This window comes from Natrix helvetica (assembly GCF_964273705.1).
Source record: "Natrix helvetica genome assembly, chromosome: 2".
NCBI classification, from domain to species: Eukaryota; Metazoa; Chordata; class Lepidosauria; order Squamata; family Natricidae; genus Natrix; species Natrix helvetica.
Window position 1 is genome coordinate 163,155,223 of NC_138552.1, and position 17,021 is coordinate 163,172,243.

General features: G+C 41.0%; 1 protein-coding gene across 9 annotated transcripts in view; it reads right to left on the bottom strand.

The window, feature by feature from the left end:
- Window positions 1–258: 258 nt before the first annotated feature.
- KHDRBS2 (KH RNA binding domain containing, signal transduction associated 2) overlaps window positions 259–17,021 on the bottom strand; it is a 450,741-nt gene continuing 433,978 nt past the window's right edge. For 2 of the 9 annotated variants that reach the window (XR_014174498.1, XR_014174499.1), the window contains 3 exons: window positions 8,935–9,135; window positions 1,769–1,987; window positions 263–1,005 (listed from right to left, as the gene is read on the bottom strand). The gene's annotated coding sequence lies outside the window, so the exon portion shown is untranslated. Of the gene's footprint in view, window positions 1,006–1,768; window positions 1,988–6,446; window positions 6,711–8,526; window positions 8,583–8,616; window positions 9,136–17,021 lie in introns of those variants that run through there. The other 7 variants (XR_014174496.1, XR_014174493.1, XR_014174497.1 and 4 more) reach the window with 7 other exon arrangements.

Below are 17,021 nucleotides of genomic sequence, written 5' to 3' on the forward strand. Positions count from 1 at the left end.
CTGGGTGCGTCTAGTCTAATGAAAAGAAGGACTAGGGGTGACATGAGAGCAGTGTTCCAATATTTGAGGGGCTCCTACAAAAATGAGGGGGAGGGGGGTCAAACTATTTTCCAAAGCACCAAAAGGCAAGATGAGAAACAATGTCTGGAAACTAACTAAGGAGAGAAGCAACCTAGAGTAAGGAGAAATTTCCTAACGGTGAGAGCAATCTACCAATGAAACAACTTAGAAGTTGTAGGTGCTCCATCCCTGGAGGCTTTCAAAAAGCCATTTATCTGAAATGGTATCGAGTCCCCTGCTTGAGCAGGGGGATGGACTAGAAGATCTTCAAGGTCCCTTGAAACTCTATTATTCTATGTTCTACAGCTGGGCAAAATCCTCTCATTGAAGGTGTTTCTGGAAGCTCATAAGCAGGATCTGAACATTGTTAGCCTTCTTAACATCTTGCACTGAAATACGGTATGCAAATACCCACCTCCCCTCACTAGATATAAACCCAGGTTTTGCTTATTATAAGAGTTTTTCTAAGGAAGGAGTTGGTACTATTTTCTTTCCTTAAGTAAAATCCTTAATTACTAGGAAATGTGCAGGAGTTAAATGACATCATTGTCTTGCAGTGCATTCATTAAACCAAAGGCATCACATGTGAAATATCACAGGGAGTTCTTCGTCCATTAATCAAGGCTGTACACTGGATCAATCTTATTTAGAGCATTATTGGTCCTGGGCAATAAGAACTCTCCCCACTAAGATTGATTCACAAGCACTTCATTTTTTTCAACACTTCCAAAAGATTTATTGTTCTATGGTTCCCACCCCCCCTCTTTGTTACAATTTCTTTCTCGCTTCCCCCTCCGACTTCGGGGTAGGTGGACCGATGATGCCTTGTTCCCTATGTTTCCTTCTCGGAAGGGTGAAGAGCAAAAGATCATCTTGACCTTTACAAGCACAATGTTTTGATTTGTTGGCCGTCACATCTTTTTCTGCTCTACAGTTGTCAACAGCCTGTGGAAACAGTGGAATGAGATTCAGTCAGTCATTAATTATCGGTGACACAAACACACCTGTGCAGCCCAATACAAATAAGCTCCATGAACATTTCGGATCCTTCATTATTCTTTCATGACCACAGCCAAACAAGAATGATAAAGCACTTCCTATTCCATTCATAAGTGCCAAGGCATAGGCCATAATGCTCTACAAATGAAATCATTTATGGACTGGGTTACAAACACAACATCCTCCTGGAGGATTCCTCCAAAGTATGTTGTGTGAACATGCATTATGATTTTCAGCCCAAATCAATCCATTGCAGAATGAAGGATCTTTCACTGGATGTTGTGGGCCATAATCTACCACACTGATCCTATGTGTGTTGTAAGATAGAAGCATTTAAACTTCCTCGTTGAAGGCTGGGAGGAATGACTGGCCCAAAGACAGCCAATCAGTTTCATTGCCTAAGAAGCTATGTCTCTCTATTCATAGTGTAGCACTTTAATCCCTACATCTCTCTCTCTCCCGCTCTCCCTCCCACCCTTCCTCCCTCCCTCTCTTTCTCTTTCCATTTAAATATATTGATTTGACTGAATTCTAAAACTCAAGGTCCATCACATGAGAATGTGGCTTTATGAGGCAGGATCTTTTCAATGTGGTCAAAATTAATCTGTTTTGAACATGAGATTTCACAACTTTATGTAAACCCCCCCCCCCATTCCTTTTAGGATTTATTTCTCTATAAAATAATTTGGGGAAGGAAGGAGGATGTAACCTTTAATCATCAGCTTTGGAATTTCAGAAGCTTTCCAATCATGTTGGTCTGAGGCAACAGTTGCACATTCAATAAAGCTTTGATTTTTCTAGTCATCGATGCCAGATTTTATAGCAGAATTGATCAAATTGTACTGTAGTTTATGGCATTTACTGAAATGTTGCCTTTTCAATTTACTGGACCTTTATTAATAATTGAAGCTCTTCCTCTTTGTTAAACCTGTTAAAATAAAGTTGTACTGTGTTACTTATCTAATTCTGCCCATTAAAAAAAGTATAAAAACTTTCCTTTCTTTATAAAAATGAGAAACATGGATATTTAGCTTCAAAATCTGTACCTCTTCTTACATAATTTTCTTTTTTAAAAAAACCAAGGTGAATTTTCACAATGTGTTTCTGCTCTTGGGGGAAAAAACAATCTTTTAATTCTGTATTTCAAATGGAGTGAGCTCCCATTACTTGTCCCAGCTTCTGCCAATGCAAGTCGAAAAATAGAGACCACCTTTGGTGGGAGGGTAACAGCGTTCCGTGCGCCTTCGGCATTTAGTCATGCCGGCCACATGACCCCAGAGACGTCTTTGGACAGCACTGGCTTTTTGGCTTTGAAACAGAGAAGAGCACTGCTCCCTAGAATTGGGAATGACTAGCACATATATGTGAGGGGAACCTTTACCTTTAATACCTATTTATACTCTATACCCTATTCATACTGTTTGCGACTACATAGAGAAACTAACATTGGATATTATTCTATAATAGCCAATTATTATTCTAGGATATATTTTTTTCAACTTCTCAGTTTACCCTACGATACAAAGATTTTCTTTTATATACAGTATATATATATACATAAACATACTCTATATAAATACCACATAATGGCATTCCATTAGCTCTTCCCAATATCATCCAGTAACATTACATGTTTATAACATGTTTTAAATAAAAATTGGTTATATTTAATAAGAGAGTTTTCAAACCTCCTTTTGTAGTCACCATTTGCAATTTATATCAAATTTCCTCTCATCAAACCAATACATATATATGCATTATTATCATTGTCAATTAATTATTTAACTGTATCCATTATCACTTCATTTTATACATGATGCTCTAAATTTAAATAAATTGACTTAATTTTTTATTATAAGCTTTCATTACATCAACCTGTGTCTTTCCAGTAATAGTGCAGTCTTATGTCTCTTGCCATTTGTGGCATTAGTATTCTGGTTATTTCCTTAGTAAGTTTTCTATGGACTTCTCTTTGCAACTTATTGCTTATTGCATATCTTGTATAAGCTCAAAACCCTCCATCTGCTTCTTCGATCAGCTTATCTTTGGTTATCACTAGTGCTTCTGACAAGATTTCTCTCCTTAGTTCCATCAATTCTTCTCTCTTTTCTTCTTCTATACTTTGAAATCTGGGGTAGAGCTTCAGTCCCTCTCTCTCCCCATTCCATATTCCACTCTTTCCATTTCCAACCACGCTCAGTTCACTGTCAGTATCAACAATTTTCTTGTCTCTTTGTTTATTTTTCCTTCAGTTTTTAGAACTCTGACCTCTGCTTTCTTCATTTGATGAATATCCTCAATTTTTCCATCAAATTTTACTGTTCTACCATATATGTTCTCCAATCTCTTCTCAATTTTCTCTGTTACTTCTAATAATTTTTGAATTTCAAACATAATCTTTTGCAATGTTAAGGTTTCTTTTTCATGTTGCACCATTCTTCCAACTTGTAAGCATTGCCATTCTGGCATTCAAAACTTTTTATTAAATTTAAAGCAAGTTCATTTATAATCTTTCAAGAAAAGGTTTTGTTTTCACTCCACTCCAGCTGCCACTAAAGCTCCTGAAGAGCACCTGTATAAACAACCCATGCTCTTCTCACTATCACTCTCTGTAAACAAGCTGAAGAAATTTGAAATGCAAAGTCAAATGATCAAAGAGAAAAAAGAAAAGACAATATTTCCAAGCCTTCCAAGCTCCAGCTTCCAAGTGGCAGTGTTACTTCCTTTCCCTCTGTTATTACAGCCCTCTTTGCATTCCTTTTATATCTTCTTTATATTCCGGGCTTAAAGAAAACAAAATTCTTAAATGGAGCAAAAAAATCCATCCAATCCAGCATTATAAAAAATAAGAAAAAAGATTTTAATCCATAGGTATAAAAAAAAGAATATAAAAAGTAGAAGAAGAAAAACTAATCCGTTCAATTTAAAGAATAGGAAACATTTGCAAAAATTCCATCTGTAAAAGAAAATTAAAAAAAGGATAACACACTGTCTAATGTAGCTTTATTTCACCACTTACTCTGTTCTGTTTTCAAATTTAATTTAGCTTTATTTTTTTTGGGGGGGGGGGAGGGTAATCTCTTTTATAATAATAAGATTTCCTCACTAGATGGACACACTTTCTCTTTCCATTTTCCTCCCGTTCCAGAGCTGTCCCAACTTCAGCAGCTTCAATGGCTGTGCTTCAGTCACCGGCAAAAAGAGATTCTCCTGGATCAATCGGGGACTTTGCAGTGTCCCTGAGATCAGCAGACGTACTCTTCTCTGTCACCGTCTCTTTGGGACGGTTTAGGTCCAAAAGGGCCGTCCAGTGGCAAAAGTATCGACTGTGATCTTGGAGCTCCAAGATCGCATGTCATGTCATCGGAACGTCAACTCCTAACCGATACAAAGATTTTCTAGTGATCTCCTATCAAAGGATTGATGAGGTCCAATCCCATCTGTATCCAACCTATCGCAAGTAGAAGTAACTATTCTCATGGTCAGAAACAGAATACTGAAGTCGATGGCCTGCTGGTTTTTCACCAAATATACTTTTTGTTCCTGTCTTCTAATCATGAGCAAATATGACTTGCATTTTGGAAAGCCTTCTGAGATAAAGGGATGATAGAAAGCCAATGCAATCCTAGGCTGCATTAATAGAAATATAGAATTGAGAGCATGTGAAGTGTTCGTACCACCTTATAATACCTTGGTGAGACCATACCTGGGATATTGCATCCAGTTTTGGTCGCCACAATATAAAAAAGATGCTGGAACTCTGGAAAGAGTGCAGAGAAGAGGAACAAATATGATTGGTGAGGGATGCCAACCCCTATGAAAAATGGTTGCAGAAACTGGGTATGACTGGTCTAGTGAAAAGAAGAGCTGGGGTAGACATGTATTTGAAAGGCTACTACAAAGAAGGGGGTGGGTCAACCTATTTTCCAAACCACCAGAGGGCAGGGAAAGAAATGATGGATGGAAACTAATCAAGGAGTGAAGCAACTTAGAATTAAGGAGAAATTTCCTGACAGTGAGAACAATGGCTTGCCTTTAGAAGTTGTGGGTGCTCCATCCCTGGATATTTTTTAGAAGAGATTGGACAACCATTTGTCTGGAGTGGTATAAGGGGTACTGCTTGCGCAGAGGGTTGGACTAGAAGATGTCTAAGGTCCCCTCCAATTTTTGTTATTCTGTTATATACACAAACTTATTTTTTATACATTGAATCATCAATGGCAAGTATTTATGATCTTTATGCAGCATCATCAGTAAATCCTGCTTGTGAATTTTCAAAAAGCACCTGTGTCTCTGAGATATTGGATGTTGGACCTGATGTGTTTTCAGGATTAGCTACCCAGGTATTTTAGAGAAGGGGGCTAAGATGTTTTGATGCAATAGGTGTCTCACATTTCAGCAGAACCTTTCATACATATTCAGATAAAAAGATGCTTCCCCAGTTGACTTACTTCAGCTGCACTGGGCTTTAATTCCTATAATGCACAACCAACTCAGTCCTTGGGACCCAGTCTCAATACCACTGAAGAGTGCTGGAGTGAGATAATTAGTTGATGGCAGTATTATGCCTACTACTTAAAGTTAGGACTTATTATTCTAACCTTTAGCTGCCTCTGGCATGCTTAAATATTGCAAACTGTTTCTTCATGCCTATTATCAAATCAGCCAGTCATATAATGGAGCCAGATGGCTCTTCCTTGGATTGGAATGAAATTACACCCACTTAGTACATTTGCAAACTCTTACACAGGGTGTATAGGACAATCATCCACCCTTGTTTGTGGAAGGGGAGGGAAGGGAAATGAGAAGGAAAGAGAAGGGAAAGAAAAGGAGAAGGGAAGGGAAGGGAAAGGAGAAGAGAAAAGAGAAGGGAAGGGAAAGGAGAAGAGAAGGAAAGGGAAAGGAAAGAAAAGGATAAGGGAAGGGAAGGGAAGGGAAGGGGAAAGAGAAGGGAAGAGAAGGAAAGGGGAAGGAAAGTGAAAGGAAGGAAAAGAAGGGAAGGGAAGGGAAAGGAGAAGAGAAGAGAAGAGAAAGGAGAAGGGAAGGCAAGGCAAGGGAAAGGGGAAGGGAAGAAGAAGGGAAGGAAAAGAAAAGAAACAGTGAAACGAAGTGAAGGGAAGTAAAGGGAAAGGATAGGAAAGAAAAGGGAAGGAGAAGGAGAGGGAAAGAAATACAGGAATACTGATGTCCAGAAGAAAGACAGCAAATGACAACAAACATTAGCTGAATGCTAAGAGATATCTTTTCAACTCATTTCAGAGGTACAAAAGAAACTTCCCTGGAATATCTTTATATCACAAACAAAAATGAGTGCAACACTTTGCCTTTCATTATTTGAATGTTTGTGTAGGAATAATCATAAATAAAAAGAAAAATAAAGCAGATACCTTTATATTCAAATAAATCTAATTTATGATTCAGTATTTGGTAATTGGAATAGCTTAGGTTACTTTAACAGCCAAAACAGCAGTCTTCTTTCAGGAAAAAAGAAACATTTCCCACTAGTTTGATAAGCATTCATTTGTCATCTTCACTGTGATTTAAAATCATTTTAAAACCTCAGACAGGCTTTGAAAATCACTGAAGCCAATTGGAATCTAATTCTGGTGGATTGCGTGGTACTTAATATTTTCAGCAATCTCACTGGAAATCTAATGAAGAAAAAGTAATATATGCTTTACAGAATTGAGGTTTAAAGGTCCCCACTACAAACTGCTAGCTTCTCTGTCTTTTATTTCATGTATTTATGCAAATATTTATGGCTCTTTTTACAAGAACATGAACAGGAAAATGTAGCTTAGCTGGATGAGCATTTTTCAGAAATGCATACACTTTGATCATAAAGGGGATAATTTCAAAACTATTTTATTTCCAACTGTGTGAGATATTTGGATGTTGACCTGAACAAGCTTGGATATTACTACTAACATAATCCAGTGATTATGAGTAAGTATATAGGAGCAATTTGATAGAGTCCCAACTTTCAATGTCTCCCCTATTTTTCCACCCCAAAATTTTCTATAGATAGAATATTAATTACATCTCTTGTTTAGCTTTTAGTATTATAATAGTTCTGCATTTTTCAGATCAAAAATTTTACTATTCTGTTATTCTCAATGATTGTTTGGTTGCCTTATGTCTATTGTATCATACTTTATTAATTTTTACCTCACAAATTCTTAAACTTTAACTTACAGTTTTGCTTGTTAGTGACTTTATAACTTGTTTTACTCTAAATCAATTGTGACACTCAGTTTTTAAAATGACTGATTGACTGAATGGTTATTGGATTTTCCTTGCCCATTAAAGTAACTGGTTGCTTGGCTTTCTATGAGCCATTTATTTCCTACACTCAAAGGGGCAAGAGAAGTCATGGGGCTGGTGTAGGGACCCTTGCAAGAACCTGTTCTAGGAATATCCCATTTCTAGTCTAATGTCAATGCTCTGAAATTATAGGAGTGGATCAGTGGTGGGTTCCTAACCGGTTTACTTCCAGTTCACTGAGAGGATGTCTTGCATGTGCACTGCTCGCTTTGCTCATGCATGCATCCACCCACGTGTTGCTGCACATGCACAGTTGACTGAAGACTGTTCTGTGCATGCGCAGAAACATGCCGGCAATGGCAGAAGACACTGCGGAACTGGTTCGGGGGTGTAGCTGGCCTGGGTTGCTTCCAGTTCCAGTGACCCAGGCCACCATACCACTACCAGTTTGGCTGAACTGGGCCGAACATACCCACCACTGGAGGGGATCCCTGCCAGATCAAGCGAAGTCTAATCCGGGATTCTATGTTGTCCTATGGCCAGCCAACAAAATGGGAAGGCAAAAGATCTCTGTTGCTCCCTAGCAACCAACTGCTTATGATGGTTGGTGCTTCTGTATATGATGCTTCCCTTTCTAGAAAAATGACATGGTGGGACTGTCTGTAAAGTAAATAGCTTGAGGATGAGTGAAAAAAATGGTTTAACAAAGCTCCTCATCCTCATTACTACATGCCTAATGTACCATAAGTATATTAAAATCAAATCAGAGTGTATATTTCCACTCCCAAATAATCCACATTCTATGCAAAGAACTTTTCTGTATAAAATATTCCACATACACATTTTCTCTAATTTCCCATAATTTATGCAGCAGCCTTCACTGTTTTACATCATTTGTTTTGAGAAAGGAAAGGATCTATGCAGGACACCTAGACTATACCTCCAACTTCTGACAATGTGAGGTTGTATCCATGCTGACCCAAAATTGAGTTGCCATTTTTGTTACTACTGTATGCGCAGAAGCATTCAGGTGAGTGGGTGGAGCCTCCCGCTGCTGCTATCTGGCCAAACCAGCAGCAACCCACCTCTGATACTGAATTTGGGATAAACCTCACCCAATACATTGCTAAACATGGATTGGTATGCCACATTTGTGTTATCTCAGTAATTGCTGTCCACAACATCTAAACACATACAGTTTACCTGTGGTTGAGGTTTTCCTACAATGCCATTGTCTCTCACTGCAAAAGGTATGTCTCCTTTCAGGTCAAGCTAGGAAAAAAAACCCCAGCAATTACTATTACTTTTATTATATTTTGAGAGGCAAGTGCACACTTATTGTGACTTATGTCGTCTACTAATGTTATCCTCCAAGGTGGCAATTTATTCTTACACGTCTCGCTCTTGGAGAAGTTTCAAGGAAATGTAGGAGTTGTCAGCACATAAGCATCCACATATTCGTGCTGCACTGCAGCCATTCATAATGACACCAAAATGTGCACTCACTTATTTGGCATTAATTTAATGTCCCACTTAACTCCTATCAGATGCAAATAGCTGCCTCATCCATTTAAGAGTTTCCGAGTGTGCGTATAATGAAGTGCTCTGTACCTGTCAAGTAAGCAGAATTCATAACTGGAATCAGAAATGGATGAGGAAATTTACTGTCTTTCTTGCCAAAGAAAGTGGAAACCTCCAAGTTGGCAGTGTCAAATTTATAACTCAGGTAGGTTTTCTTCCGCAAGCTTTGCTCTTCTTACTCTCGGCACTAAGAGGGTGCTCATGGATGAATATGAACGTTTCAATCCCTTTCTGAAAACAAAATTAGTGCTATTATTATCATCACACTAACTAAAATCAAATAATTTAGGCACCCCACTTCTGGTATTTAAGTTGATTTTATATCTCGTGTTTCCTTTAAAAGAAGTCCCACTGTTTCATTTTAAACAGTGTTCTATTTATGATCCGACTCCGTGGAGAAATATTTTTATGAGCATAAATGAAGATAATGACGATCATTAGTCACTGCCATTAGCATAAAGCATTAGAACTTTTATGCCATTCATAACAGGCTGTGACATGAGAGTAAAAATATGACTTCCCATCACGGGTGTCTGCTTACTGACTACAGCTGGTTTCTATTTTACCCAGCTCAACTGGTATCAGAAGGGTGGTAAGAGTAGAATTTAACAGCATGTTCATCATCATGTCTAATTGTTTCCCACCAGAGGATATGAAGCTTTATGTTCACGATCAACCCAAAACAAATAGCCATCCTGCTTAATGGCTGCTCAATTAATGTTTATGGTCCCACTTTTATACCCTGAGTTATTTGACAAATAAACTCTAAGAAGCAATTTAAGAACCTCTGAAGCTTAATGATAAGGCAACTGATATTTTAAGAAAACCTTTGAGATTTGGCATCTCTCTCTCCCTGCTTCAATCTATCAGTGGTCAGAATTGGCTTTGAAGACAACTTTTCTCCTTATGGTGTTCTAAAATAGTTAGGTTACATAGAAAGGATTCTGTTGTGAATTACAAATATCAAATGGAAATGCTAAATTTGCCTGAGTGAATTTGTGATGCTGAGGTCATTTCTTTAAAATATTTCTAGGATGCCCTTAAGGAGAGGAAAACATATCTTATAAAGGTAAAATACTGTAAAGAGGTGTAAGAATAAAGCATAATAATAATAAAACCCTGATCAAAAGCCAACATGCTGGCATTAAATCATCCCTACTATCACACTAAAAATCAGATGAATCTAAGGTTAGTAGCTTAGTTTGCGGTAATAAAATGAAGGCTTGGTGGAAGAGCCATCTGGAGGTGATTACAATCCCAGATGGTTGCCTGGTCTGCATGAAGGTGGCAAAGGCAGGAAATATTTTCTTCCTTCTAGCAAAAGTTTCACCGCCCATGAGAATGGCATCAATTTCTACAGGTAGGACTTTAAGCAGTTGGGTCACAAATTCTTTCAGCCTCTACAGGTAGGAACCTTAACACAGTGAACTTACATATCCTCTGACACTTTTGCCTTTCGGAGCCTAACCGGCAACATGTCCCAGATCAATTCCTACAGCAATAATAAAAATACAAGAAAAAGATAAAATATAGCATAGAAGGAGAGATCTGCCTCTCCTGGCAGACTGGTACTTCAGAAGAGTCTCTGTGCTTGGTCTGCTTCTTCTGCTGGTTTTCCTGGCAGCAGGGCATTTGCCCACATGGGTCTGCTTACCCATGTCTCTCCACATCCTTCAGCCCTTGACTTCTCAATACCTTCCTCCTGCTCCTGCCTAGTGGTCAATGTGACCATCTGGTTACTCGTGTGCCTACTCTCCTGGCCAATCACTGTCATGGTTACTTTTGTCCATTTCCTTTCTCAGAGCGGTGCTTTTCCACATGATGTGCTGAAAGTTTGCAAAAATAAGGTCAAAAAAGGGAGAAAAGGCTGCAAATCCATGTCCCATCTGCAATTTATTTCATATATTAACTCTGGGGGATCCTTGGTGCTCTTTGAGCTTGTTTTTTTTCCTGATTTCCTATTACTTAGTTTGAGTAAGGAACATTTGCAACCAAACAATTAAATTGAGAGAGCACTAAGGACCTCTCATTTCAACCCTGAGCTACAATATTTTCCTTTATTGATATGTTAACCCTGTCCTGTGCTAAATGAGTGGAAAAGAAAGCTACTTGCATATTAGGGATTCATATACTTAAACTCTTCCCCCCCCCCTTCTGTCCAATCATGTCTAATTCTCAGAAACTGGCTGGACAAGACTCTATATTTTTTTTGGGGGGGGGGGAGAGTTCTTCAGAATTGGTTTGCCATTGCCTCCTTCCCAGGGCTGAAACAGAGTGACTGGCCCCTGGTTACTCAACTGGCTTTCATGCCTATGGTGGGACTAGCACTCTTTGTTTTTTGGTTTCTAGCCTCATGCCTTAACCACTACACCAAACTGGCTCTCATAGCTAAACTATCCTCTAGCAATTTCCTGTAGCTGATAGAAGCCTGGGGAAAGTTGCTCTTTATCAGGTGAATGAGCTATAACTCAGCCCCCTCTTCTGTTTTAACAGTTACATTAAATAAAAATGACAGTTCAGAGACAGGTTTCCCTGCTATTGCTTGGGTACCTATTAATTCAACACTTTCTCTTTTGTTTGAGACCTTAGGGGTGTGTGTGTGTGTGTGTGTGCGTGCGTGCGCGCGCACACACACACACACACACACACACACACACACACACACACACACACACACACACATATATATATATATATATATATATATATATATATATATATATATATATATATATATATATATATATAGTTTTTGTCAAAGCACCTGCTATGACCAAATATGGGAGGGAGCATACTGCTTCCCTTTTGCCTTTCAACACCACTCCAGGAGCCTTTCAGACAGAAAAATCATTTTTGCTGATAAATAAATGAAGGGAGACTAGTATAGATTTATTTCAAGCTATTTAGCTCTCATCAGCTAGCCATACTCTTACTGGGATTCGAACTTGGCTCTGTTGCCCCCGAGGACTTGGACAGGTTACGTGGGCGACTGCGAGCCACCTCATGTTTACTGGACCCGTGTCCCTCCTGGCTTGTACTGGCATCCTGGGAGGTTACACGAGGCTGGCTCCTGGGTCTGGTGAACGCTTCACTGGAGGAGGGGTCCTTGCCGGCCGCCTTGAAAGAGGCGGTGGTGAGGCCCCTGCTCAAGAGGCCTTCCCTGGATCCGGAGGAAGTAGCTAATTAACGTCCTGTCTCCAACCTTCCCTTTTTAGCGAAGGTTGTAGAGAGTGTGGTGGGGCAACAGTTCCCACGTCAACTGGAGGAAGCAGTCTATCTTGACCCGCGCCAGTCCGGCTTTCGACACGGTCACGGCACGGAGACGGCCTTGGTCGCGTTGGTAGATGATCTATGGAGGGCCAGAGATAGGGGTTGTTCCTCTATCCTGGTCCTATTAGATCTATCAGCGGCTTTCGATACCATCGACCATGGTATCTTATTGCGCCGGCTGGAAGAGATGGGTGTGGGGGGCACCGTTCTACGGTGGTTCCGCTCCTATCTCTCCGACCGGACGCAGTGTGTGTTGGCAGGGGAGCAGAGGTCGACCCTGAGGCCACTCACTTGTGGGGTGCCTCAGGGTTCGGTCCTCTTGCCCCTCCTGTTCAACACATACATGAAGCCGCTGGGTGAGATCATCCGTGGTTTTGGGGTGGGATACCATCTGTACGCTGATGATACACAGCTGTACATTTCCACCCCAAACCACCCCAACGAGGCCGTCGAAATGTTGTCCCGGTGTTTGGAAGCCGTGCGGGTCTGGATGGGGGACAACAGACTTAAGCTCAACCCTTCCAAGACTGAGTGGCTGTGGCTACCGGCGCCCCGATTTAACCAGTTGACGCCATCACTGGCCATAGGGGGTGAATTATTGCCCCCCGTGGAACGGGCGCGCAATCTGGGCGTCTTCCTTGATGCCAGGCTGTCAATGGATGACCATCTGACAGCCGTAGCGAGGGGGGCGTTCCACCAGGTTCGCCTGGTGCGTCAATTGCACCCCTTATTAGATCGGGACGCCCTACGCACAGTCACTCATGCGTTGGTGACGTCTCGCCTGGACTACTGTAATGCTCTCTACATGGGGCTCCCCTTGAGATGCACCCGAAGACTGCAGCTAGTTCAGAATGCGGCCCCGCGGGTTATCATGGGAGGATCAAGATACTCCCATATAACACCATTCCTGCGCGAGCTGCACTGGCTGCCTGTGGTTTTTCGGGTGCGTTTCAAGGTGTTGGTTACTATCTTCAAAGCGCTCCATGGCATGGGACCTAGTTACCTGCGGGACCGCATCTCACCTCATACATCTCTACGACCTATCCGCTCTCACAGAGAGGGTCTCCTCCAGGTGCCATCCGCCAAGCAGTGCCAGCGAGTGGCGCCTAGGAGTAGAGCCTTCTCTGTGATGGGCCCAACCCTCTGGAATGACCTCCCTCCCGATATTAGAACTACAAATGACCTCCGCTCCTTCCGACAGAAGCTCAAGACTCACCTGTTCCGACTGGCTGGCTTAGCCGATTGATAGTTTCATCTCTACCTCCTGGGAAACATTTTAAACCTTTTATTGGGGAATTTTTTAAGGGAATTTTAATTGTATTTGTATTCTAATTAAGAACTGTACAGTATATTTCTTACCTCCTCCGTTTACGTCTATGTCTACGTATACGTCTACGCTTCTGTCTATGTATTTGTATATGGTTTTAACATGACTGTACACCGCCCCGAGTCCTGCCAAGGAAAGGGTGCGGTCTAGAAATAAAATTTATTATTATTATTATTTATTATTGGCAAAAGGAAAGCAGTATGTGCCCTCCCATATTTGGGCATACCGTATGTGTGTGTGTGTGTGTGTGTGTGTGTGTGTGTGTGTGTGTGTGTAAAATATACCAGCAATAATAAGCTTTGGATGAAGAGGTTCCACTGCAGATTGTGAATGTGAAAGATTTCTAGTTGGTGTTACTAATTGTGTAGAACAGTAATGCAGTCATCCAGAATATTTTAATTCAGTCTCCCTGATCTTTGATTTCTCATATTATATTACAAGACTGTGCTGCTCCAGCACCAAGGCCATTAATCATTGATATTCCGGTGTCCCCCAAAGTAACTGGACAAAATTAGACAAGGAAAGAACAAGACTTGAAAGATGACTAAATTCTTATCAGAAATTACATGTATTTTTTAATCTTCCTCGTCCTTCTTGATAGAATATTGTAATCTATTTTAACACTTAAATACAGTATTTAAGACTACTATAATCATACTATTATTATACAAGCAGTCCTCGACTTACAACAGTTAATTTAGTGACCGTTCAAAGTGACAATATCACTGAAAAAAGTGACTTACAACCGTTTTTCTCACTTACAACTGTTGCAGCATCCCCACGCTAATGTGATCAAAATCTGGATGCTTGGCAATTGACTCATATTTATGATGGTTGCAGTTACCCAGGCAGTGGTGGGTTCCGTCAGCCACTACCTCCGGTTCACTCAGGGGCATGTGTTGTGCCACATGTGTTGTGCCCCATGCGCAGTGCAACGAAAATTGCTCTGCGCATGTGCAGAAGCCAAAAACATGACACTTATAGCACCTACGGCACCACTGGTTCGGGGGTGTGGCAGGCCTGGGTCGCTGCCGGTTCCAGCAACCCAGGCCGCCAAGCTACTACCGGTTCGGCCAAACAGGTCTGAACCATAGGAACCCGCCACTGGACCTAGGATCATATGATCCCCTTTTGTGACATTATGACAATCAAAGTCAATGGGGGAAGCCAGGTCATAAAATGGGGCAAAATTCACTTAACAACTGTCTCACCTAGCAACCTAAATTTTAAGCTCAATTGTGGTCGTAAGTCGAGGATTACCTTGTATATATTATTTCTCTGTAATCTTTCAGGTCCTTCATCACAGACAAATGAGATGGCATGCTTTAAAAACCTTTTTTTAGAAGATTCTTCTCAAGAAACTGTGATAAAGGAATCACTTGATCAGTTGATCTGAAGTGCAACAGACCTCTGATGGAGAGGCAAAAAAACAATTTGGCTGTTCTTAACCATTTCTTTATTAAAATGATTGTTGATAAATAAGCTATTTGAGTCAGTATTTTTTTTAAAAAATATTACTACTATTGTCAAATTACTATACCATCAAGGATCTTTGGGGAAATACAAAATATTTTGATTTCTCATATTTACCTTCCTTATTCAAACATGCATTGGTATGGGGTGCATTAAAATGAGCAAAATAGCAGATGTAGAATTGTGGTCCAATCCTCTCCTTTTGCTTGCTTCACCACCGTACACACACAAACAAAAAGAGGGGAGCTTGCATTATTATGTCACACCCATCATTTTACAGATTTTGCTGACCTCTGATGATACCCAGAGATATGCTCTAGGTCAGCGATGGTGAACCTTTTTTGGCTCGCATGCCACAAGTGGGGGGAGCACAGGGGGGTCATGTGCAGGCGTGCCGCACCCATAATGCAATGTGTGACACCCCCCCAGTGTGCATGCGCGCACAATAGGTGCGACCACCCCATTTTTACATGCTTTTTTCTTCCTCCCCAGGCTCCAGAGGCTTTATAGGAGCCTGGGGAGGGCGAAAAGAGCCTCCCCCCGCACCCCCGAAGGCTCTCCGGAGGCTTCAGGGACCGTCCAGAGGCTTCCCTGAAGCATTCAGAACGCTTAAAAGATCCTCCGAGCAAACCGGAATTGACTTACGGTTTGCTCGGAGGTCGTTTAAGCGCTCCGAAGGCTTCAGGGACCGTCCGAAGGCTTCCCTGACGGATGTCCGGATGGTCCCTGAAGCCTTCTGAATGCTTAAAACGACCCTCCGAGCAAACCGGAAGTCATTTAAGCGTTCCGAAAGCTTCAGGGAAGCCTCCGGACGGTCCCTGAAGCCTCCGGAGGACCTCCGGGGGGGGGGGGAAGGCTTTTTTCGTCCTCCCCAGGCTCCTATAAAGCCTCGAGCCTAGGGAGGGCGAAAAAATGGCTTTTAAAAACGGTGAAGTCAGCTGGCCAGCTGACAGGGCAGCACCTCGCGTGCCCTGACAAATGGCTCTGCGTGCCACCTGTGGCACACATGCCATAGGTTCACCATCACTGCTCTAGGTAAACCTTTCCCCCCTCCCTTTTGCTTTGCACACCTTGTAAATGATAAGTGGGAACACCCTTTAGATACTGGTCAAAGAGATGCTGCCTAGGGAATGGTCGGAGAAGAACGCACATAACTCTCTGCTGCATAATGGGTGGAGCAAGAGGCTTGGGAGTGAGAAATCCTCCCTAAGCTGTAAAGGTGATGGAAGGAGAACTGCACTTTCAGACTTGCAAGATTCTGTTAATGTAGCTTTTCAATAAAGTAGAATTAGCTTATCTGGCCATATTTGTCTGGTCTACCTGGTAAAATAGACACACAGGAATAAAAAAAGCAATTCATAGAATCTCTGTCGGGCAAGTGCAGGAAAGACTGACATACGTCATATTTGTCATCTTCTTTCAAATAATATGTAAGGTGATTTTAAAGAATCAACAGGCCAGTGAAGACTGGATATAGCAGAGATTAAATGCGAAATGTTGTGTTCTTTGATATTGGATTTAGGAGTGGAGATTGGTGTCTTCCTGTAAAGAAAGGATATAATATCTCTTTCAATATTTTCTTTTCTTTGTTTAAGTGCAATCACTCTCTCAGACCACATGCTTGTCAAGTGTCACACCTATTTTTCATGTCTCACCTTCCAGGGTGAGAGAATGTGCGTAGAGGCAGCAGTGCTGCATTGGGAGCTGGGCAAAGTTAGCCTGAGATAACAGTCCTTGAAGGACTGTAAACGCAGAAATCATTGATGTATTTTTTATCATATCAGAGGGCAGATTGCAAAAACAACAAGAGTTTAAATCTAACAATGAAAACAATTTCTTAGAAACGTTAGAGAATCCTTTGAGCCGGATGTTCAAAATTAAGTTATTTTCTCTCTCTCCCCAGTTAATTGCTTTACTGCATCATAAAAGGCAAAGGATACATTATGGAATGCAGGGAATAACTGAGTATAGTGGCATTTGTACAGTAAAAATTAGACATTTTAAAAATTATAATGATTTAGATTACTTAGACTTTTAAAGATGTATC